General features: G+C 36.0%; 1 protein-coding gene across 1 annotated transcript in view; it reads right to left on the bottom strand.

The window, feature by feature from the left end:
* Window positions 1-25,239, bottom strand: part of LOC124362265 (cadherin-99C-like) — a 190,061-nt gene that overhangs the window by 56,474 nt on the left and 108,348 nt on the right.

The following is a 25,239-nucleotide window of genomic DNA, read 5'->3' as shown; positions in this document are numbered from 1 at the left end:
CGGCTGCTGACCGAACAGTAATCTCACTTCCTCGCCACTTATAGCGCCATTACTCGGGTTAATCTCCACTTCTTTAATTCCGCACCGAAGGCGTGAAATGTATTTCGGAGTTTTTTTTCGACTCTGATTGCTTTTCTCGGTTTTATTTTCCCGCAGGAGCGCTAACTATTGGGAAGCGACCGCAAGCAAGCTAGCACTGGCGCGTGAGATCATAGTATGCCCGGCATGCCTGAGCGTACAGCAAAGCGTGTACGGCATTATCGTACACTGGCCGCTGGCTATCAAAGCTGAATAGACTGCCAGATTGGCTCGGCTGTTATACACGAACACCGGTAATTGAAAATTCCGCTATTTTAAGTAATTTCTAAAGTACGTGGTCACTTCGCCGAATTTAATGAGATAAATATTTAGCGTGAGATCACACGGCACGTGCGGTCCAAATTTATGTTAATAAGGAGGATAGTTGAGAGGAAAGTTTGTTATAATTGAAAACATATTAGTTTTATCGTGTTCCAGCAAATTGCTCCACAAAGTATCATAAATAACAGCGGGGTGTGGCCCGGAGTTAGAATACGTGGATTTTAAACAAGACTAAGATCTTTTAATTGGGACGAGCAACAATTGAAGCGTGTATTATTATTAGTTGAAACAATACTGTTATATGTCTTATGCATATAATACTTGTAACGATAATTAATTAAGCATGTTCAAACATTGTCTGTTACAATATACAAAACGTTTCATCACATACTAATTATATCCTAATATATTTTCATCATCAAAAAAATGTCATAATGTAGGGCCTAATATGAAATTTGGTCTGCTCATTGATATCAATGAATTTTCCTTCATCGTGTTTCCTAATAAGACGAATATCTCGGTACAAAATCCCTTTACTTTTGAATCTGTGTTATACGCAATTCATAGAAACAACATGACATCGCCGTTTGCGTAAAATCTGCTCAGGAAAGAAAATAGAAGCGTAATAAAAATTGAAATAAGTGCCATAAGAATAATTTAGTCTTAAGGGGAGCACTTCGCCCTATCTTCGTAATGTTAACATAGGTACACTTATCTCAAGAACTACTTGAGGTATCTTCATAATTCTTTTTTTTCATTTAAAGAGGGCTTCTAGGGAACACGTGGAACCAAAAAAAAAAATTTTTTTTGGCATATACCCTAAAAGTTATATATTTTTGTTTTAACGCTTGTCAAAAACCTATATAAATATGTGTATATGTATGTATATAAATATTGAACTCAGTGAAATGTGATGTTTTTTAGTGGTTCCACATATGTAAAACAGTGCTACAAACATACAAAAAAAATTTCATATTCCTACCATTTGTAGTTTTTGAGAAACATGTACTTTTGTATTGAAAACCGCAACTTTCGGAAAAACACAAAAAACGGAAAAAATACTGCTTTATTACCTTTTTCAGTACATTCCAGGTGCATAGCTGGCTGAATCTCCTTCCTGCTCCTCATATTCATCCTCCAGACTTCTTTTTAGTAAGTTTTTCTTCTGTCTAATTTTTTTCTCTATATCTTCTTGAGCTTTCTCTGCCTTCCAAAATTCGCCGCCGGTCAAGCTTTTTCATTGCTGTAATAAAATGCTGCCCTGGTGACACTCCTATTTTCTTGAAATACTTTGCATTTGCCAATGTAGCCATCATTAAAAGCTGTAACAGCTTCATATATGCCAAATTTCAAAGTTTTAATCTCCACAAATGTTCTTTTAGGTATGTAGGTCCAAATGACATTGTTGAGGGGACTCATTGGGATTTTGAGTTTTTCCCTTAGTACATTTGCCCAGTAGAGTTGGATTGGCTAGATCTTGAAAAATAGGTTTAATAAATGTCATTAGGTTTTCAGGCAAGTGAAAATGGCTGCCATGATCATAGTTTTCATTGGATTTTACGGCTTTGCGGTACTTACACCAGGTTTCTTCATCATCTGGACATAGTCCATGTTGAGGCCTTTCATTAGAAGACATCACATGGAAAAACTCTGCCCAAATGGCTTTTTTCATGTCTTCAACAGAGTTTGTGTTGCGTCTAATTGCCAATCCGTAGTAGTTTTGGAGCTGAATAATGGCAGAATCTGTTAGCTTGTTCTTGCCGCCAAGTCGTGAGCCGTCAGGGAGTGTTTTAGTCTTAGCTTTTAGATTTTTAATCTCGATCCCATCCGTTTTCTGGACATGGCCTATGCATTCTATCTTTGTTATGGCAGTATCACCATAGGGCTTGGCTTCGCATACACTGGAGTACGCCTTGCTGTCTCCATCACCAAGGTATTCAAGGTAACGAGGCCTCATACAATGCCTGCGAGCGCTGAAAAATTGCGACTGCTCCAGCAACTTCCATGGCTCCACTAGAACCTTCAAAGTTTGCGATACAGCCATCACCATGCGTGTTGTTTAGTCTATTAGTGCATCTGCAATATTTAGATAAAATCTCGATGTCTAGGACCTTACCGGTTGATAAAGATGTCACTGATACCACTCCATTTAGTGAAAGGTGACCCCGCTTCTGCCATGAGCCATCAGCAGCTATAGCGAGGTCTCTGCAACCATCATTATCCGATACAGCTTCTTGCACAGCACTTTGCATTGACTTCTTACACACTAACTCAGCATTGAACCCAAGTAATGCTCATGTTCATGATATCTCAAAGGCGGAGGTGTAAGATTCATAAAAGCGCAAATTTCTCCGCAGCCACTCTACCTTTGCCTATGTTACGCATAGCAATAAACCAAACGAAGATTTAGGTCATAAAATGTGTTAGGCCTATCAGACTTTGCTTCATTCTGATTAGTGTTAGGCCTGACTAATTCAGAGTTTGTCACAGTAATAGTGTTTTTCACAATCAGAACAGCTGACTATAATTTTTGATGCTAGGCCTACAATGTGTTTTACTTTGTAAACAAGTTGGCCATGGCAATTTTTACACACTGAAACGTTACTAAGAGCCTCATTCAACAATCCTATATTAACTATACAGTTTTCAGACTCATCATTTTCATTCAATTGGTACTGTTTCAAAAAAGGACTGACCTTCTTAGAAGATGCACTTTGAGGGTCTTGGCCTATCCACATTTGGAGTATTGGTACCTCGATTGTTACTTGATCCTGAGATAACTAGGCCTAGGACTAGTTGGAGGGTTATGTTGATTTCCTTTGAAAACGCGTTTCTTGAAAGCAGGCTTTGAACGTGGCATTATAAAATTCACTACACTTATAACAAAAAATACTCAGAACTCTCACTAAACTCACAAAAAACCATAATCATTTACGTAATTTTCACTCTCTAAAACAGAAATGTCAGTAACCAAAACATGTATGCTACCTAGGTTATAAGCAATGGTTATAAAACAGATGTTTTGTTGGTTAGTGTAAGTTGTTGACATAACAAACTGTCACTGCCAACCAAATCATGAACATGACTGCAACGAAGTAGTACTATAACAGCACCATTCAAAGTGTGACTGCTACAGGCCCGAAACTGCCTGCAGGCCTATTTTAAAAAAAATAATTTCGGACACTTCTAGTCATCATAAAAAAAATTTAATACCACCATTGTTATCGGGAAATTCCAAACTTTAATAAAAAAAAAAAAAAAAAAAAAAATTTGTAATTTTTTGAGATTTTTTACGAAGTGCTCCCCTTAAATAGGGGCTAATCAATCTAGCAGGTAAATAAGGGTCTGACTTTTTTCACCTTATCGTCTCTAAATATTTTGGAAAAAATTATGTTTCCCAAGTTTCCCAGGGACTTCACACCAATTACAGATGTACATGATCACATCACGAGGAGCCAGGACTTGCGTCCTGGGCCTTGCCGACTGAATCTATCGGCTGCACTGCTACAGCATTTTGGGGAAATCCTATTCAATAATTTGCTTAAGACCATCACCATGAACAACTATTTAAAACGTGGCTCCGAGAGTACTTGGTCGAGGATGTCTGTTAAACGGTTGGCTAATTTTTAAATTACAATTTTAAATTACTCAGTATTGGAATTCTTACATAGAATGTTTAATAATGGTTTACTTTGAAATGTTATTAACTTTAATACATGACCCAATGATGCAAATGTATCTAAATATGCAGGGTATTCAGTAAAAGTGTTTCAATACTTTGGGATTTTGTTCTACACATAAAAATGAGAAAAAAGTTCATATGAAAGAACGTCCTAAAACATTTAGTTTTCCGTATATCTGTCTGTATTTTTTATTTTAAAAATTTTCTTATGAACCAGTTAAGATAAAGTTATGAAACTTGAGAATTATATTAACCTTTGATATACCCCTTTTTTAATTAAATGTTAACAATATCCTTTTACCCGTTCCAAAATGGAGGACGTTGCAATTATTCTATGAAAATAACTCACATCAAACTCCTGCCATTTTGAAATGGGTAAAAGGATTGTGTTAATATTTTATTATCAAATATGTCTCCTTGATTACAAAAAAACACATATATATAGACAGAAAGACGGAGAACTAAAGGTTTTAGGACATACCTTTATCTAAACGTTTTTGCTCATTTTTATGTGTAGAACAAAATCCCAAACTATTAGACCACTTTTACTGAACACCCAGTACAAATATTTAAAGTAAACTTTGACATAGCGTTTGTTAAACGTTAGTTGCGTCAATGACACATAAAATATTTCAATTTGAGTATGGATAAACTTCGAGATAGTTAAAGTTGCAGAATTAATTGTCCGAGTTCTCAGCAGGAGACTCACATATCCTAGGTAGACACGTGACCCACGTAATGCTAGCGATTTATTACAGGACGAGGCCAAGGCGGGTCAGGGCATGAGAAGTAGGCCTTGCCTTGAACCGAGCAGAGCACGCCGCGCCGCGCCACGCACCCGCCTGTGTCCGCCACTCACCGTCCGTCACCCGCCCTCACAGTCACTTTCGGTTCTGTTGACAGTTCTGATATTTGTTCCTACTCTTGAAATCAACTTTGTTCTTGACGTCTACCAACACGACAGCGTTAGAATAACAACTCACATCAAAATTGCTTATGAGAGACAACAATTCATTGTATTCAATGACATGGAAAAACGTGTTTCGAAGATCGTACTTATTACACCATTTATAACCCTAAATGTAACTCTAAATTCTTTTATGTTAATGTTTTGGTAATTTGACACATGTCATAATTAGTTTATAACGAGGGAAACGCCGATTTGAAAGGCAAACGCTTACTGAAGGCCTACGAGTTCACACACATAGTTCTGCAACACCGATGTGAAAGGTAGGATTTCATGCAAGAATATGGCCCCAATCTTGCAATAAAATACCAAATGTCAACACTGTTTTTAAGGGGATTTCGTACTTGTTATTTTCGATTTTTGTTTTGTTAGTTTTATAGCTATTTCCGGTTAACATTACGTACAATAAAAGTGCTTTCGATGACTAGAATATATATTTTTTTTACGTTTTAAAATATACATGCGCTGTCCTTACGGCATCTCATTCGTCCAAGTTGTATTAATTATTTGTTATAGTAAAACACAACTTAGGTTGATTATTTATGTTATGGGAATGTTAGAAGTTTGGTAACCGTAAATTTTGACCATCTGTTTGATTTTTGGTGCAAGTCATGTTTCCATGTCTGTCGGTTATGTTTATGATGCAGCAGCCTTATTTTGAAAGACACACAGTTTAGCTGTTTTATTACGTACTGAACTTTTTTACGTATTTCTATTTATTACCATGTCTAGATCATCCCACATTCGTGGTGTTTCCAGTGTAGGAAAGGTGAGGGTGGTAGGCCTAGCCAAATAACCAAGCCTAGCTCTACATATCTACTCCTAAGCCTGGATCTTCAGTAGAAGGCCTATTTTATGACCAAAAAAAAGTAGTACGAGAAACCTCAGACAATAAAGAACTCTTTAGGAAAGCCAACCAGAGAGCAAAGGTTGCTAAAAGAAAGCTTGAGGATGAGATGAAAGCGAAGACATTGAATTTAGAACCACTTGTGGAGCTGACCTTTATTAAAACTCTGTTTTTTTTTCGAAATTGTATTTTTTTATTATAAAAAAAGAACATTTCTCAAAAAGTACACAAGATACAGACATGAAACTGTTACCACATATTCAGTATACTATTTCAGAGATACTGAGTTGTTTGTATGCATTGAACATTTTGACAAAGTAAGTGAAATAAATATCACAGTAAAATATATTTTATAAACTTGTTATTTTGTTTATTTTTCTATAAATTCATAATTTGAAAAATAATTTAGAAAAAAACTCAGTAGCTTTATAACATATATGTTGAAAATTTGGTGGCTCTAACGTAGTTTTGAGAAATGTTCCTTTAAAACTGCACAAATAAACAGTACAAGTAGTATCAAGCCCCTTAAGAGCACTTTTCTCAAAAACATTCCTGTAAAAATGTGACTTGTTTATGTCTGATTTTGGACTTCTACTAAGTCAGTTGAATACAAAAAAAGAATACAATACTGAAAATGAATATCGCTTCTAAAATTTTAACACTAAAATATGTTTTGTTATAATCTTTTTAAATCTTCAACTCAAAATACGCCACATTTCATAATATGAATATATATATATATATATATATATATATATATATATCGAATATCCATAATATGTAATGTAATCTAATAATAATCTATCAGGTGACCAGGGCTAATTTGAATGCGGTGTACTGTATACGAAGGGTTAGGGTTCCAATTTGCAAAAACATTTGTCAATGCTTTCTGTTACGACATATTATCCTCCAAAATGCACGCCAATATAAATTGCACATATTTGGAGTTTGGAGTTGAAGGGATCAACTTACGAATGGTTGGTTTCAAATGTAATAAAAGTTCTCAATAATTTATTTTCAAACATTGAATTCACCTTTCTCTCTTCAGCGATTTCTCTCGACTCACCAAGATTTTACCGTCATCTCCTTTAACAAACACAGGTGGGTGTTCACCAGCATCACCAGACGCTGCACGGTCACGACTTTGCGCAGTACCTGTGGCTGTCGGAGCGTGGCAACTGACAGATTTTCCGCCAAATTGAAGGAAGCATTTCGTCATTTCCTCGACTCCGTGATAAAGTATCGGCCGATGACGGATCACAATCATTAGAATGACAACTGGCAGGAAAACTCAGTGAACACGACCTAGCTTACTGTCCTTGAAGACAGTTTTCAGCTGCAACCACTGAAGTATAACAGTGGTTCGTTATTGGGAACTTTCATTATTGGTCAATATAATTTATTCGATTTCAGCTCTGTATACGAAAGTGTAAAATTGTTCGGGAACAATTCCATGTTCATTATTCTTGTGATTTCCAGTTCAGTCAAAAGTAAAGCACGGCCATTTTTATTATACTATTTTGATCCGTTCTTAACAAATAAGCCAATAGATATTTTTCTTTTTACAGGAAATATTTTTTGTGTCTTGGCAATTGTTTCTATTATCGTCGATTTTCATGATTTGTTTTACATTTTTTAAAAGGCCGCCATTTTAAACTATTGGTCATACTTATAAGATATTATCTTACAGCAGAAAGTTACATCCTAACAAGACACACAACCATGCTAAACTACAACGCCTTCACTTAAACCGTTTCTGAACTATTATTAGTTTTAATCTAATGTATAACACTCTCTGTATGTATCTAATGTATGTGTGGCACTCAACAAAGCGAAGTTGAGAATGAAGAAGGAGAAGTACTATCATCATTGTTTTTCTTTTCATACGTCATAGATAGCTAACAAATAACTACCTGACTATCGGTGTCCTCGCCCTAGTTTCTGTACGGGCCATAACCTAGATAACTACACGACGTGTTGTAGTAGTGTAACTACAGTGTGAGCTAACTCCGATCTAATATGGCACTAAAGATGCTAGAACAACACGAATGCAAATGTTAGAAAATATTGTTAATAAATACGGACTAGACCGAAACGTAACATCGAGTTACAGCCGACAGTAGAAGACAAATGCTTTGTCACACCGGCTGGTTGTCTGTCACTCAGGCTTGAGCGTCGGCCTGCATTAATGCTGTCAGTAAACACCGCCTGGCAGTTCAAGAGAAATGCGTCTAGTGAATATTAAGTTGCTTTATGTCAACCGGGTAAATGTTCTGGTAGGTGGAGACATGAATGTGACGGTATACAATGTTACCACTGCTGTAGTCTTGGCTAGCATTCTAAACTGCTCACTTTATCAACGTGTCCAGTAAGGCTCTTTACGTAGGATTTATCGTACATACAACGGTACCATGCATGTTAATTTTTTATAGCTTTGGAAAATATATATAACGGAACAAGTTAAGTGAATATTGGAAGTAATTAAACTTAAACTGAAAGTTTTGAAGAAGTTGAAATAAATTAATATGTTATTTGTGTGAATTTTTATCTATTTTGGTGCTAAAATACTTAAAATTTGCTTTAATTTTGATCCGATTTTGAATAAAATATTCTTCAATACACTTGCAGAATATGTATTACTAAATGTTTTGGAGTTATTAACCAGAATTAATTTATTTTCATTAGCTTCGTGGTATTTTAATCAAATGTGAGTATTTTGTGCTCTATGGGGTTATCTCGGCTGAACGTAAAAGGAGATTTAGAATTTAGTAATAATTACTAAATTATTTATAATTTAGAAATAATAATTATTATTATTATTTCTGGATTAATCATTTACACTGCTAAAGGACCTAAATATCTGGCAGGAAGATCTGTTAAAACTCAGTTGACACAATCTAAGGAAGTAAGGCGTGCTTTAAAACATAGCAATTGGACTAAGCCTACGCATTTTTCCAAAAATCGCTATAAAGACTGTTAATACTAATATCACTTAGTCACTTTATATTTGAGAAAACTAAATAACTTTACAACCGATCTAAATTTCAAATTTCATCATAACAAGATTTTCATCATCTTTTCAGTGGTTGAATGAAATATCCACAACCAACACCAGACCGTCCCACGGAAAACTTGCACTTCCTGTACAACCTTACAGACGCGTCAACTGTGAGTTATTTGATGTTCTGTACGAACTTCAAAACACGACTTTCATCACTATTGAAGTGGTTGACTGAAAGTATCCACAACCAACACCAGACCGTCCCACGGAAAACTTGCACTTCCTGTACAAACTTACAGACGCGTCAACTGTGAGTTATTTGATGTTCTGTACGAACTTCAAAACACGACTTTCATCACTATTGAAGTGGTTGACTGAAAGTATCCACAACCAACGCCAGACCGTCCCACGGAAAACTTGCACTTCCTGTACAACCATACAGACGCGTCAACTATGAGTTATTTGATGTTCTGTACGAACTTCAAAACACGACTTTCATCACTATTGAAGTGGTTGACTGAAAGTATCCACAACCAACGCCAGACCGTCCCACGGAAAACTTGCACTTCCTGTACAACCATACAGACGCGTCAACTATGAGTTATTTGATGTTCTGTACGAACTTCAAAACACGACTTTCATCACTATTGAAGTGGTTGACTGAAAGTATCCACAACCAACGCCAGACCGTCCCACGGAAAACTTGCACTTCCTGTACAACCATACAGACGCGTCAACTATGAGTTATTTGATGTTCTGTACGAACTTCAAAACACGACTTTCATCACTATTGAAGTGGTTGACTGAAAGTATCCACAACCAACGCCAGACCGTCCCACGGAAAACTTGCACTTCCTGTACAAACTTACAGACGCGTCAACTATGAGTTATTTGATGTTCTGTACGAACTTCAAAACACGACTTTCATCACTATTGAAGTGGTTGACTGAAAGTATCCACAACCAACGCCAGACCGTCCCACGGAAAACTTGCACTTCCTGTACAACCATACAGACGCGTCAACTATGAGTTATTTGATGTTCTGTAGGAACTTCAAAACACGACTTTCATCACTATTGAAGTGGTTGACTGAAAGTATCCACAACCAACGCCAGACCGTCCCACGGAAAACTTGCACTTCCTGTACAACCATACAGACGCGTCAACTATGAGTTATTTGATGTTCTGTACGAACTTCAAAACACGACTTTCATCACTATTGAAGTGTGGTTGACTGAAAGTATCCACAACCAACGCCAGACCGTCCCACGGAAAACTTGCACTTCCTGTACAAACTTACAGACGCGTCAACTGTGAGTTATTTGATGTTCTGTACGAACTTCAAAACACGACTTTCATCACTATTGAAGTGGTTGACTGCAAGTATCCACAACCAACGCCAGACCATCCCACGACAACTTGCACTTCCTGTACACCATGACGGACCCGTCAGCTGTGAGATATTGTAAAGGTTAGAGTCTGCATTTTGTTGCCTAGGAAACTGTAAGGTACGCTGGCGAGTATAATAAACACGTTTCAACAACCCGTTGGTTGGGGAGCTGCCAAGTCGACAATGTCTTCATGAGATTATCCTGGGGACTACCCGGTGATAACGACATGTGAGGTTTATGTCGTCGTTAACAAACGTTTCCCTATAATTTGTTTCCTTGGAGGTCAAAACAGAACCACGTAATTTGTGAAAATAATAAGGCTTACAGAAAGGAAATATAAACCTTGTCATAAAAATTGTGCATTCTCGACACACTCAAGAAATTCTATGTATGCTAGAAGTCAAGTTGTAGTTAAATAGTGTGGGAATGTGAAATGAAATTAAATGAAAAATGACTTTATTAGAGGCGAAGTTAGGACTATAAAGTCCTCTCTACCACTTAACCTCAACCAATAATAATGTTTCATTTTTGTGTGTGTACAAATGTTACATGCAACACACACCAAAAGCTTAAAAGCGCAACCTGTATAAATACCAATCAGGAAAGAAATTAGATCTATAATTTTATTTTAAATTAAGTAAAATCAAAGATTGAGTTTTACAATGAAAAGAAACAAATACAGTAAGAAGTGAGTTTTAACTTATATGAAAAAATATAATCATTAAACGTGATTTGGTAAAAATAATAATATTATTGGCAAAAGCAACAATTTCAATTTGTTATATGAATATTTTGAAAAAATAAAAAAATGAAAATCTGAAATCAGGCCTTTTCTTATAAATAAAACCATCTGAGTTTACATATAAAGATTTTAAATGTTCATTATTTTTAAAAACATTTTTATTTTACTAATTTATTTGTAGTTTTGGTAGTTGGTATATAAAAACGTAGTTTTAACTCAACTATTAATGTGATATGTATATATTCCCTTTATTTTATTATCTCAAAAAATGCCCCTCTAACATTCAAAGCCAACAAATAAAAAACAGAATGAATAGTTCGATCCGACACAACTGCATTTATTCAATACGTGAATTACCAGTCAGAAAATATTAAATTAATAGTTTTCTTGGCATCCTGTATTGATATCTGTGCGGGGGACAGAGCTCTTTCTCCGGATTTTGGATTAACGTTGATCAAAATTTTACTACTCTATGTGATCCAAAACGTTACATTCCAAATCAGAAATATCAATTTGGTCACAGAATATTAAATAAACAATAATGTCCAAATGTACTCCATAGCGATGACTTTATATACGGAAACTCCTTTATACATTACATATGCGCTGCCCAATTCAAAAGTGGTCGGCTCGGATACTGGTTGACTATAAAAAATCCCAAACTTACGTATGACAAGGATTAAAAATAGTGAATTTCAGTCACCATCAGCGTATATAATGAATAAACGAAACTACTAGTACGACAAAATAGAATAGCGGATTACATGGTAGTAGTTTTATGAAATTTAAATTCTACAAAATAACTATTCTTTAAAATTACTTAGTGATGTTTTCGAAATTTCATAGATAACTCAAACTCTCCTAGAAAGAAATAACTTTTTGTGATGTAATTAGGTATATTGCTAAATAATATATTTTAAAATATGGTTCTGGTTTACATGACTTTTATATAAAAGGATAAAAGTCGCCTGGTCTAGGTAGGAATTGATTTATTCAATATCATGTGCATGTATTGTATGGCATTCTATCAAAGTTTAATTTCCAGTCCGATATTTAAAATAATAAACTTTATAACAATTTTATAAAGTGGATATGTTTTAATCCTCAATCGTTAAATGAACAAATTATTGACCAACTTTTGTGCAAATTTGTGTAAAACCCAATTATAAATGAATTACTCAAACAAATTTAATGGCTGGAAGGCATAAAAAGACAATTGTGAAGAGTATAAAAAGGATTCCGCTGTTTATCCTGTGGCACGTACAGAAAGTGGCACAATGACACTGCACTGACAGAAGGACGAGCGACTGTACACGGGCGCGCACTTACACTGCGACAATAGCTGACTGTCAGTGTGTCACCTCTGTGGCCTTGTGATAGCAGCGATACGGGCGACCCGCGGCACGGGACGAGGAAAACCGTCACGGTGACTGGAACCGTCTCGAATCGGAAATAATTACAATTTATATGCCTTACTTCTGCATGAGATACAGTCGTGTTCCCCTGTATAGTCGGTGACTTGTTGACATAGCCTAGTTTAGCTGCTGGAATTGGGAATAATAATAATTTGAAATATAAACTCAACAGACTGACTCGAGCTAGTTGCATGTACTATGAAAGACCAGTTATCATTAATGATAAGGTTTCCTGCGTTTATTCATAATATTAAATGAAGTGTTACTCAGTCATTCAGTCGAACTGTACACTTTATTTAGAAATATGTTTAAAGGAAACGAGGATTCACTATTTTTTGTCAAGAGCGTAATTAGCACGCCATTAAATCGAGTACGATTTTCAAGAAGGAAAATAAAAAATACTATTTTATGGATGTTGAATATTTGTATATGAATATCCCCATGACGTAATTCCTGGAGAGTATCGGGTAAAAATAATTATTTCATTTATACACCTCATAAACAGTAGCGTACCCAGATCAGAGGGAACGGGGGCATCGGCTCTCATCGTTCAGCGACGCGATTGGGATCTCCTATAGTGAAACATTTTCATTTTATGTCCTTGAACAACTTACAAGCATTCAGAGGCTAATCTCTGTTTTTTTATGGACAACTTACAAAAATGTAGAAGGAATGAACTGTTAATTTGATGTTAATTCATTGTGTAGAAGTACAAGTGTACTTTGCAGAGCTTTACGAAGAATTTATAATTTTTATGAATTTTAATATATTGAGCAGGACGGTATTATCGCCCCATAGAAGGATTCGCAAATAAACATTCCCTATGATTGTATCTCCAGTTCCAACTGCGAGTAGGAGGACTAAAACTAAGAGACTAAAAAAAGTAAAACCGGTTTGAAATGATGTCATGCTAACTCAAAACAAGTTGTACCATGGACTGGAACTTGCAGAAGAGCGACACTTGATGCTTGTTAGTACACTGCATGATATAAATATTGTAACATTTTCCACGACCATGACTCTCCCCCAATTGCGCAATTTAATTACAGCAATTTCGTCCACCAAAACACAAAAAGTGCATGCAATGTGATCACAATAAATAAATTGCAGGACTTAAAACAGGATATTTTCTTTATTTACTACACCTTCATTTTGTTGCCTTCATTTTAATATTGCAGGAGGGCGTAAACACAAAATCGTCACAACTTCATTGGAGTACACAGTGAGAGAGTAACACAAACAGGGAGGAGTGAAAACACATTATTTATCTAGCGGATGGAACTGGATTAATGTGTAGTAATATGTATGTCTCTTTTTGTAAAAAAGTGAAAAATCCTTTGATTGTATTGTATAGTAATAAAAAGGCACAATTCTGGAAATATGTTTGTGTGCATATAATGCCAGCACAATGTACGAATTCGCGTTGACAATGTACGAACCCCATAACTTATTTTATTAAAGCTAAATTACTTGAGCAAATACCCCTACAATACCCGGTAATCTTATCGAACGGAACAATATTTCCCCGAATTCATTCCTGGATACACCGTTGCTCGTTATTTCACGAAACCAAATGTTTTAAACACCAAGGCATTAGTTCTAGTAGAATTACATGCCCCAGAAAACGGTATAAAGATGTTCGAGTATCTAGATAGCAGGTATACTTTCTGCTACACAAAAGTACACTTACTGCATTAATACAACCATTACGTTGGTTCTTGTCATAAGAACCTGATATTCGTATTTAGTTGTTCTATGTTCACACAGAAAAGCCCTACCTGCCAGTCTACACTTTTAACTGAATTACTCTGCTATAATGCGACTACTACTCATAGCAACATTTCACACATCCTGAAAGGAAGGAAATTGGTTAATCGTAATATACCTTATCTGTATTTCTAGAACTGAATAGAAGAACGATGTGTGTTACTACACGAGTACTTTCCGGTTTCAATGTATCACATTTTATATTGCTCAAGGCTTGCAGCAAATACTCCGATGACATTTGAGGCGGTGTTGCCATATCGTTGCTGATCATCAGCTGTTCCCCGGTATTGAGACGGATCAGTGGCGTTACTAAATACGCGGTACATACATTATACCCTCGACCAGAGTACGCAGTAACTAAAAAACTTGAAAGCAAATACCATTTTATTATATATTAAATTTTATTGCGGACCTACTGCAATGCATCAACTACAGTCCAGCTTGTTAAGACCATTATTATTTTCACTTAACCTACCTTAACAGGAAGGTCTATCAACGCCAATGCCATAAAGCGGCGACGGCGGCGCGGCGGTCAGATGTGGGTATATTGACAGAATTACGACGTAGCATGTATAGGTAGCACAGCATTACACTAGTGAAAGCTTGCGTGTTGGACAACGGCACTAACACTTACTGCCCCATCCATCGCTAAACATATTATCTACACTGTCTATACTCATATGTTCACTCTGTGTAGAACTTGTATGTATAGCTAAGAGAGCATTAAGCTAGTGGAAGCTTGCGTGTTGGACAACGGCACTAACACTTACTGCCTCATCCATCGCTAAACATATTATCTACACTGTCTATACTCATATGTTCACTCTGTGTTGAACTTGTATGTATAGCTAGCAAAGCATTAAGCTAGTGGTAGCTTGCGTGTTTGGCAACGGCACTAACACTTAATGCCTCATCCTAACTAATTGCACATAGTTGTCTCTTTTGTTATGTCTATAATTGTTTCCTACTCATTCAATTATGTACAATAAATACTCCTTTCTTTTAATATCCTTAAAAGTTAGTTTTAAAATGTATTATTTTCGTAATATAAAATGACTCTCTAATGGGCGTTCAAGATTCTCCAATGGATATTCTTCCCGTCACAGCAAGAAGGAGAATTCGCATTGACGTTTGAACATTGTTCGTTGAGTCTATTTCAACTATCAGTGTTTTTGTGTGCTACAGAGAACTCTTTTATTCTAATCAATTATAACCACTTTTTTGCATATTAATGCATATTTTTGTTTCCTAATTAAGCATTAACATATTCTTTAATTGTTACTCATCATTACGTTTCTCTTATACGATTGTACTTCGTTCGTATGTTCTCGATACGACATCTTAATTAAAGCATTTTCTTGGAATTTTACACTACGTAACTGCGCTTCTGGTCACAGTGCTTTAACGACATATGACAGCGCCAAGTCTATGTATAAATAGTCAGATTGTAGGAGGTAAGTGTAGGAGTAGGAGGAGGAGGAGGAGGAGGAGGTAGTGCAGCGCACTCTGCCGTGTCGCGTGTCGTCACTTCACGACCTTTACAATCAGACTCTGTCACGACTCTATAAATATCCCTCACCACTTGTACATAGCGGTTCTTGTAAAAGGTATTCGTCAATCGCGGGGTAAATCAGCTGACATTTGGGCCGTGTGTGCGGCTCCGCGCTGAGCGGTCTCCTCGGCAGACCGTGTCCCTGGGAACCCGGGAACAATGATGCCCTTCCGGGGACGTGAGAGACCTGGTAACCGCTCTTTGTGGTTCTGAGATAACAGACTCGAGAGTACAGCGTTATGGGTGTTAAACACAACGCTTGCGCTCTTATATCTCCCACAGTCTAACACGCGGTCTTTGTAATTTCAAATCAACTTCCGATTCCATCATTTTACCACTTGTGCTTCTCGTCAAGTACTATGATGGTTGCTGCTAACGCTGATTCGACTGACGCTGCTTCGGTTGTCGCACACGTTGCTCGACAACCACGAAAGATATCATAGGCCTATGGTCTGTCAGAGAGACACTCGATGTGAGTATTGCGGCTCACAGAATATATCGAATATCAAACTAACAGCTGTTCGGCTGACGCATATGTTGTTCAACAACTATAGGAAACATGATATGGTCTGTCAGAGAGACACTCGATGTGAGTATTGCGGCTCACAGAATATATCGAATATCAAACTAACAGCTGTTCGGCTGACGCATATATTATGTTGTTCAACAACTATAGGAAACATGATATGGTCTGTCAGAGAGACACTCGATGTGAGTATTGCGGCTCACAGAATATATCGAATATCAAACTAACAGCTGTTCGGCTGACGCATATGTTGTTCAACAACTATAGGAAACATGATATGGTCTGTCAGAGAGACACTCGATGTGAGTATTGCGGCTCACAGAATATATATCGAATATCAAACTAACAGCTGTTCGGCTGACGCATATGTTGTTCAACAACTATAGGAAACATGATATGGTCTGTCAGAGAGACACTGGGTTTGAGTGTTACGATTCAAACATTACATCGAATATCAACTAATAACCTGTTGGCACTCAGAATGTTAACGCAGTTTTTTCGGCGCAGTGACATAATGGCGGAGAATATGACACGGTTCGGATCTTGTCATAGAACACAGCTTTTTTGATAAAATTGAACATTATATTATGAAGAATGCGTAAAGTAGTCATAACTAAAAATAATTTTTCGGGACAGTTATATGCAGTTTTTGTTGTGAGAAAAAAGCGGTCATCAGGATTGGGGGTGCTTATAGAGACATAGTTCGAAACACGTCAGGAATCAAGTGAAAAGGATGTTCCCTGGAGTACCAGTGAACTTCATCAATGTGCCCTTTTCTTCTTCCTATTTATCCTATTTCCTTATCATTTATTCACTGTTTATCATTTTTTGTTTCTGGCATCAACGAGAACATAGGTACTGTAGAATTGCATAGAAGATATGGGATGTTCACACTTAAGGGGAGCATGTACCTTTTTGGCACCAAAATATCGATTTTTTTGAAACATATCATAAAAAATACTATGTTTTATGCCCTTTTCAAAAATATATAACACTCTATATCTGAGAGGTTTAGAAATATGTGTAAAATGTGTTTTAAGAAATGTATGCACGCTTTTTTCAGCTGACAACATGGCGCGCTATGGATTGTTAGTGTCCAGAATGTATTATAAACATATTACTTGCTCCAATTGTATGATTATTAAGTTTTTCCCCTTTAGGTTTGGTAGCACTGCTTGCTTTATATGCATTTGAAGGATGTAAGTCATCTGTAACTTACCTAACCTACACTATTGATATTATTGTTATTGTTTATGTTTTACTAAACAGTGTTTGTCAGTGTAATTCTATTTTGTGTGGTGCCAGTGATCAAAACTTTGGACTCTTAGTTTGTAATTTATTATATAAATAAGTGATATTATTGTGTATTAGCCATGCCTAGAGTGAAAAGGTTCAATAAACAGTCTTACAGAGGTAACCAATTTCGTAAAAATTCAAGTGAACTAGGATAAGTGCTTCTCCAGGTACAAGTGAATCTAATAGGCCTAGGCCTAAACAATCATCTAGTTCTAAGAAGATTAATGATTCAAAGTTGCCTAAATTTAGTGATTATGACATAAACAATGTAAATATTATAATAGATTTACAACAGATTTATGGCCTAATAAAATCTTTCACTGCATGTAAATATTGTAGTAGTTCCGACTGCATTGACATAAGCCTAGATGGAAGACTTCAAGTGTGGAATAGTACATCGTGTAAATATTTGTTGCAATGTATGTAAACATACTGACTCAGTAATAAGCTCCCAAATGTGTTAGAAATATGTATGAGTTGAATCTAAGATATGTTTATGCTCTACGTTCAATCGGCAAAGGCCTAGATTCTGGTAGGGTATTTTCTGCTGTGATGAATATCGCTCCACCAAACAGCCGAATTGAAAAATATAATAAAAAACTGCTTACTGCTGTAACAGAGGTAAGTGAATGTTCACTTAGACAGGCAGCTGATGAAGTTCGTAGCCTAAAATGATGATTGTCGTGATATAGCAGCCGCTTTTGACGGTACCTGGCAGAAGCGAGGCTTCACCTCTGTGAACGGTCCCGCGTAACGGTTATGGACTTTGAGTGTTTCAGCAAATATTGTAATAAAATGTGTCAGAAAACCTCTAAGCCATGACAAAAAAACCCTATTGAAACAGCACAAAAATTCTGGTACTTGTTTGGCAAATATTTCAGGTACAAGTGGTGGAATGGAGGTGGCGGGAGCTCTGACTCTTTGTCGCCGCTCTGAGGCTAAACTCAATGTTGTGATACACAAAATACCTTGGAGATGGGGACTCTAAGGGGTTTACTCATGTTGTGGCAAACAATCCCTATGGTGATGATGTTTTGTTAGAAAAAACTTGAATGTGTAGGCCATACTCAGAAGCGACTAGGAACAAGACTGCGGCGATTGAAGAGGGATAAAAAAGGAATCAAATTGAAGGATGGTAAAGGACTTGGAGGACAAGGTAGGTTGACTGATGTAGAGATAGATCACTTACAACGTTTTTATGGGATGGCAATAAAGAATAATTTGGAAGATGTTGAAAAAATGATGAAGAGAGCTATATGGGCTACGTTCTATCACAAATTATCGACTGACGCAAAACCTCAGCACGAACTATGCCCGCCTGGGATTGAGTCTTGGTGCAAATACAGACAAGCTCAGGCAAATAATAAGCTAGATGATTTCAAACATACAAACTCATTGCCTGAATCTATTATGGAAGAAATAAAACCAATCTATAAGGATTTATCAGCCCCAGCCCTACTAAAGAGGTGTCTGCACGGTTAAAACACAGAACCCTAATGAAAGCATCAATAGCGTAATTTGGGAATAGGCTACCCAAGACCACATTTGTTGGCATTCAGACATTAAAATTAGGGGTTTGTGATGCAGAGTTCTTAGTTTTAATGAAGAAGCAATGGCCAAAGTGACTGTTTTGGAACGATTATGCATCCAACACAGGACGCTTTATGGTTGAAGGCCTTCAACAAATCGATTCCAATAGGGTTTTAAAAAAAGCTGACAAAGAAGTCCAAGAAGAAAATAAAAAGAAGAGGATAAAAAGAAGGGTAAGAAAAAAAGAGTAAAAATGAAGAAGATGATTACTGTCCAGGTGGATTTTAAAGTGATTATGTGTTTTGAAGTGTAACTAAAACTTTTAAAGCTGTTTTACCGAAAGTACCGTTTTGTGACATTTCGGAACACGTTGTGAAACAATTATTAGACTTACAGACTTCAAATTTTTACACACTTATTGCAGACTAGTTGGTGAGTAGATTCATGCTTTTTTTATCAATATATATTATGTTTTTATAATTTTTAAAAAATATTGTATTTACATAATTAAAAAAAAAATTTTTGTTAAGTTTGCTACCACGATAATTTTTTTGTTTATTGAGATATTAAAAAAAGGCATTGAAAATAAAAAGCTGTTAATGTAGAACAAAACCCTAAAGTTTAAAGTCAATATATCTAATAGTTTAGGAGATAATGGTACCGACATGTTGCAGTGTACTCCCATTTAAATAACATGGGACCCGAAAAAGGTACATGCCCCCCTTAAAATGAAACACAATCATTGTATGTCTAAAATTCCTAATTTTAAACCAATTTAATGATCTTCAAGGAAGATTCAACAAACCCCAGAAATCTACGAGCCTGACTTCTTTAATTTCCTTCATGGATTTTCAAATATTGTAAAACACTACCCGAAAATCATATACTCGTATAAACAGTAAACAGAATATTAAAACATATAGTGATACTTACGGTTATGGAAAAGAATAGATAAATTTTAATATTTATCGTTCGATGACTGTTCATGTCACTCCGCGGGATTTGGCTGAGCGTTAGTGAATATTTATACATTGGTCTTATGGATAACCGTGGTGGCAACGAGAATATGGCAGAATAAATAAATTTGTAAACAAAGTGAGTACAATTATATAGGATTTTAAGATGTGACATATTAAAACGTGCAGCCTAATTTCCTCAACATCATCTTGTAATGACTTGGTCTGTAAACTGTAAACTGTTATTATTTAAACTTACCTTATTTAACCAAACCTTATTTAATTACAAACAGTTGATTGTATCATGTCGAAAGATATGACGAAAAATATTTCATCTGTGGCCTTTAAATTTTGAATGAAACTTGAATTATACAAAGAAAAGAATGAGTTCCATGTTGGTCCAACCTGAAGCTTGTCACGCAGTAGGTTGACTCAATATTTCTTTTGTCTGCAAGGAGATGTAAAAATTTATTTTTTGTACGACTGCATGTCTGTCTCCCTATCTGTTTACAGGACATCTCAAAAACTATATGAACTATAAGACTTGACCTTCAGCTTGCAAGCCTGGAGAAGGCTATTACGCGACACGTGGTGTGGTGACTTCCACTTTCTTACTATTCATACATCTGGACTGAAAATTATTGACGTCAAAATTATAAATACGAAGAAACTCATAGAAGTGGATCTTTCGTATAAAATCACTGCGGTATAATTAGATGTCAATCGACGGTGAATAGTAAGTATATAATAAGCCGCGTACCCGAGTTAAACTAGAGCAGTAGCTGGCGTATTCAATAAAACATGGATATAAATAATGTATGAGAAAACTCGACTTATCGCTCGTGTTCCGTCTGATTCCAATAACGGTAAATACAGCAGTGATCGCTGGCCTGCAGCACCGAAAACTGGTAGAGACCAGGAAACGAACCTGTGAATAATGGTGGCTAAAGAGGGAAACCCATCGAATGACGGAAGCGTACAGAACAGGTTGAATTCCTCGGCTGCGGCTAGGCTATCGCATGTGCCGAGACTTACGTAAGGAAGGAGCGGTCACCACCGGGCTAGCGTAGCCCACTTGGAGTCTCGCAAACAACGCAGATTTTGTTTCATAGTTACGCGACTTAAATCTTTCGTATTTTACAACACGATTGGTTTCTGTACAACTTTGCTTTTGAGATAAGAAAGCTATTATTTATTTGATTTTCGTAAATAAATTTGTTGCACCAATAGTTACGGCTGTGTTAAACGCCTTTTAGAAGTCATCTTGAAGATGATTTCTTAAATCTTGATGATAACCTCATAAACCACACATTAGTCACAATAATTTCATGGCTCTAAGCAATATCGCATTAAACTTAACGTAACTACCCACTACTAATTGCACAAAGTTGCATTATAGCCTTGTATAACTCCACCTCCATGACACAGTTCATCTAGTATTACAGCTCAGTAACTAAGTGTAGTAGTAGGGGGTTTTCTAGCAATAAGCTGAAGCATCTAGTTAATGAAGAATTAGTTACAAGTGACCTGTTCACGGTTCACAAGGTATACGAGCGTTCATCACTTGGCACAAACACAATTTTGGTGACGATTTAAAGTGATATTACGCATCCGTTGTACTAAAGCAGCCGAGGGTGACCAGCAGTAAAATATATACCTCATTTTTTTGATGTACCTTATTTTAGAGTCAATATACACGGAATAACAATTGTTTTAATTCAATACAAGTGACGTTTAATAACATACGTACATTAATTTGCCTGTATCCATACAGTGATTTCTGTAACTTCGGAACCAACCTCATTTACCTTACATTTTTACTTGGTTAACGTCGAGTGTGCCTTGAAACCCGTACTTTAGATACATAAAAATAATTTTGTTCGGATAAAGTTTGCATAGTTGTGAGAAGTTGGAAAATTACGGCGCAGATAGGCTCCCAATAAATATTACCAATACGGACTAATATATTATTTTTAATCAATGTAGAATACTCTATTACTGTATACATTCCAAATAAATGGATAAATCCGTATCAAATCCAACACTACCTTGGAAACAAATAAATATTTTAAAGGAAACAGGATATTTCCCGGACATTTTCCAGCGATTTTCAGTGATACAGAAAGTCAGTAAAACTTCGTTTCGAGATCTGCAATAATATGATCTCTGCCTCAAGTATATATCTAACTTAACACATAACTACAATCTAGGTTAAAATAAACAATCCATACCAGAGCGTTGTGACTCGCATAAGTCAGGAAATGCACCATCGTTTCACTGAACGATCGTAAATGTCCGGAAAATCCTGTTTCCTTCACAATCCATCATCAAAAAGAAACTTAATATTTTAAATACAAATCTATACGAAATCCCTGAAAACTATATGAATTCTCAAAATAGAATCTATTAAAAAGAATAAATTCTTATAACACTTTAATTTCTATAGAATGCTTCATATAGATTTCCAAACAAGACCAAATTCCTTAATAACACGTATACTTCCAAGAAGTCTGTAACCCATATAAAAAGTCTTACTACTAAGTAAATTCTGGAGAAAAGCCGGATCCCTTAATAACATGTTTACTTCTCAAAAACTGTTAATTTATCAAATCCCACACTACCACGAAATTTTGAAAGAACCTTTTAAAGACTTATCGCTTGCACATACACTCCTAATAAATATGTGAATTACTACGAATCCTTTACTTTCATGTAAACACCCGGGGAAGGACTCACATATAAAACGTAACTGTATAGAATGGTCAGTACTACTGTATGTGTAAGTCTGATGTCAGAACGTGCTGGATTGTCCAGCCTCTGTAATGTGTCTAGGCGTCTACAGCTGACCTGCCGTCCACTGCCTTGTCGATAATCACCTGTATAAATAACAGGTAGGCAGTTACACGGCCACAACAATGAGGTAAAACACATCAGCTGACACTACATTATTGTTGTCCTCGGATCGAGAAGAACGATTTGTCTCTGTCTGTATTGTTACAGAATCATCTACATTATTAACTTGTTTCTTTGTATTTGCAATGTTCAACAATTCTATCTCTTTCTTTTCTTTTTAAAATCTTTAATTTTCTGAGATATACTAGAAGATACTGTATGCCAATGGAACTAACAATAACATACTGTGAGTTCATAATTTTGCATATAATTTTTTCTGTTCATTTATATCGTGTACTGTGATTGAATTATTCCGGATTATGACTACCTTTGTGCAAGATGTGTAGCACAGGGATTTCCAAGTATTGGTGGATACTGTAACATAGTTTAATATATAAGTTCTTAAAAAGGGCCTGCGTTATATTTGCCACTTACCTATCGTAGACGAAGGCCAAAAAAGTGGTAGTACTTATTAAGGGTCCGAGTGTTTCCTTAAAATATATCTATCCCCATGTCTGTCTCGAGAGAAATATTATAAACTGTGTACATAGGTTTATCTTGGCGCATGTATGATTTTTAATACATAACTGAAACATGAGTTTAAGCTAGTAGTTTGGGAGTGCCGATGGCCGAGCCGTCTAAGGCATTGGACTTTGAGTCTGAGTTAGAGATAGCACGGGTTCGAATCCCCAGTCTGTGACCGTTGCACTTTTTATCAGTACACTCGACCTTGTACTGTATCGACTCTCTCCTTTATTATGTTTGATAAGATCCTCGCACAGGCCTGTGGCCCATAAGGCTTAAAAAGTGATCGGCTTCTCTTGTTTTAAAAAAAGGTTATACAATTGTAAACAAGTTATATAATTGTATGTAATATAAATATATATATATATATATATATATATATATATATATATATATATATATATATATATATATAGATTAACTATAAATGTTTTTTTTAATTTTCATGTTGTTGTCGACTTGTTATCTTCTAAACTAATTTGCTATATTGAAAATCTTCAATTGACGAAGTAATATTTTATTATATCTTACTACTATGTAGGTTTTGTTTTTGAGCTGAACTTCGAATCGAAACGATCAAAATGTTAGTATGCAAAATTTAATTGTTAATCTTAGTGTTCAGGCATTTGCAGCCGGTGTAATAACTAATATCAAAGATTTCCGGTTCACGAAGCGTCGCAACTTTGCTCGAACAATTTATTAAATTATTGAAATATTTCACCCTCAATGTGGAGAGAGCTACCTTCAGTAAAAAGATGCTGTTGTAAACGAAACTGCTAATAATACGCATCCGTCTATAGAGGAAAGTTGAAAAGGTGGATGTATTTTGTGATTCCCTGAAAGTTAACAACACCAACGACCAATGTGACCAACAGTGATCAGTATGGCTTCTTTCCCACACGATGCCAGCTCTTGATATTTTAACACTATATTTTTTGTTGAAATTATTTTCCTTCTTTATTATTTACTCTGTTTCACTAATCAATGTCTAAAGTTTATTACCGTTGGATAATAGCAGAAAATCCACAGCGGAAACGAAATATTTCAAGAATTCAATTTCAACGCGACGAAAAATTAGACATCGAAAATATAAACTAAAATATTGTCCTTCATGGAAAATGTTTGTAATTTGATGTAATACGTTTTGTGTGGTTCATTTTAAATGGTTTTGGACTAGAGTTAAGTTAAAAGTTATTTCACTGGAAAATGGTCAGAAGTGAACAGGAAGAGGAGTAACTCAGAGCCAGTGTAGAGTGCGAGTCTAATGGTCCTGTCATGCCAGTGTTAATGGAGCTAAAGGCAATGCGATAATTGCACTAAACACAGACTATTTGCATCTAACGACACGCCTCCTCTCCCCCCACCACTAGGACCGTCCCTTGGGCATTACCTTATCTCATACACATCTAAGTGACGCGCGGCACCGTCTGACCTTATTTTTATTACTTAATTTTATTAATATTACACTCCTCAACAACTTCCTTGAACACATAACTGCAGGTTGGTTTCTGCAATATGCTACTTATCTCGATCAAGACATCACTTTTATTCGCATTTTACGACTTTTAAATGGTGGCTGTTCATGTTACTTGGCAATTCATGAAGAGTTTTCGCATGCCTTAGGTATAGATACTCTTTGATAGCAGAAATCAGTGTTTTGATCTACAGGGTATATTTTCTAGATTCAGGATTAAAGCAATCATAGCAGTGAAAATAAATTATTGGTGGAGTTAATAATATAAATTAAGTGGTTATGATAATATACATTATATATTCTTGAGTATCAAAGA

Source organism: Homalodisca vitripennis, chromosome 5 (genome assembly GCF_021130785.1).
Source record: "Homalodisca vitripennis isolate AUS2020 chromosome 5, UT_GWSS_2.1, whole genome shotgun sequence".
Lineage (NCBI taxonomy): Eukaryota > Metazoa > Arthropoda > Insecta > Hemiptera > Cicadellidae > Homalodisca > Homalodisca vitripennis.
Note: the sequence above shows the minus strand (reverse complement) of the source record. Positions and strands in the feature narration are given on the sequence as shown.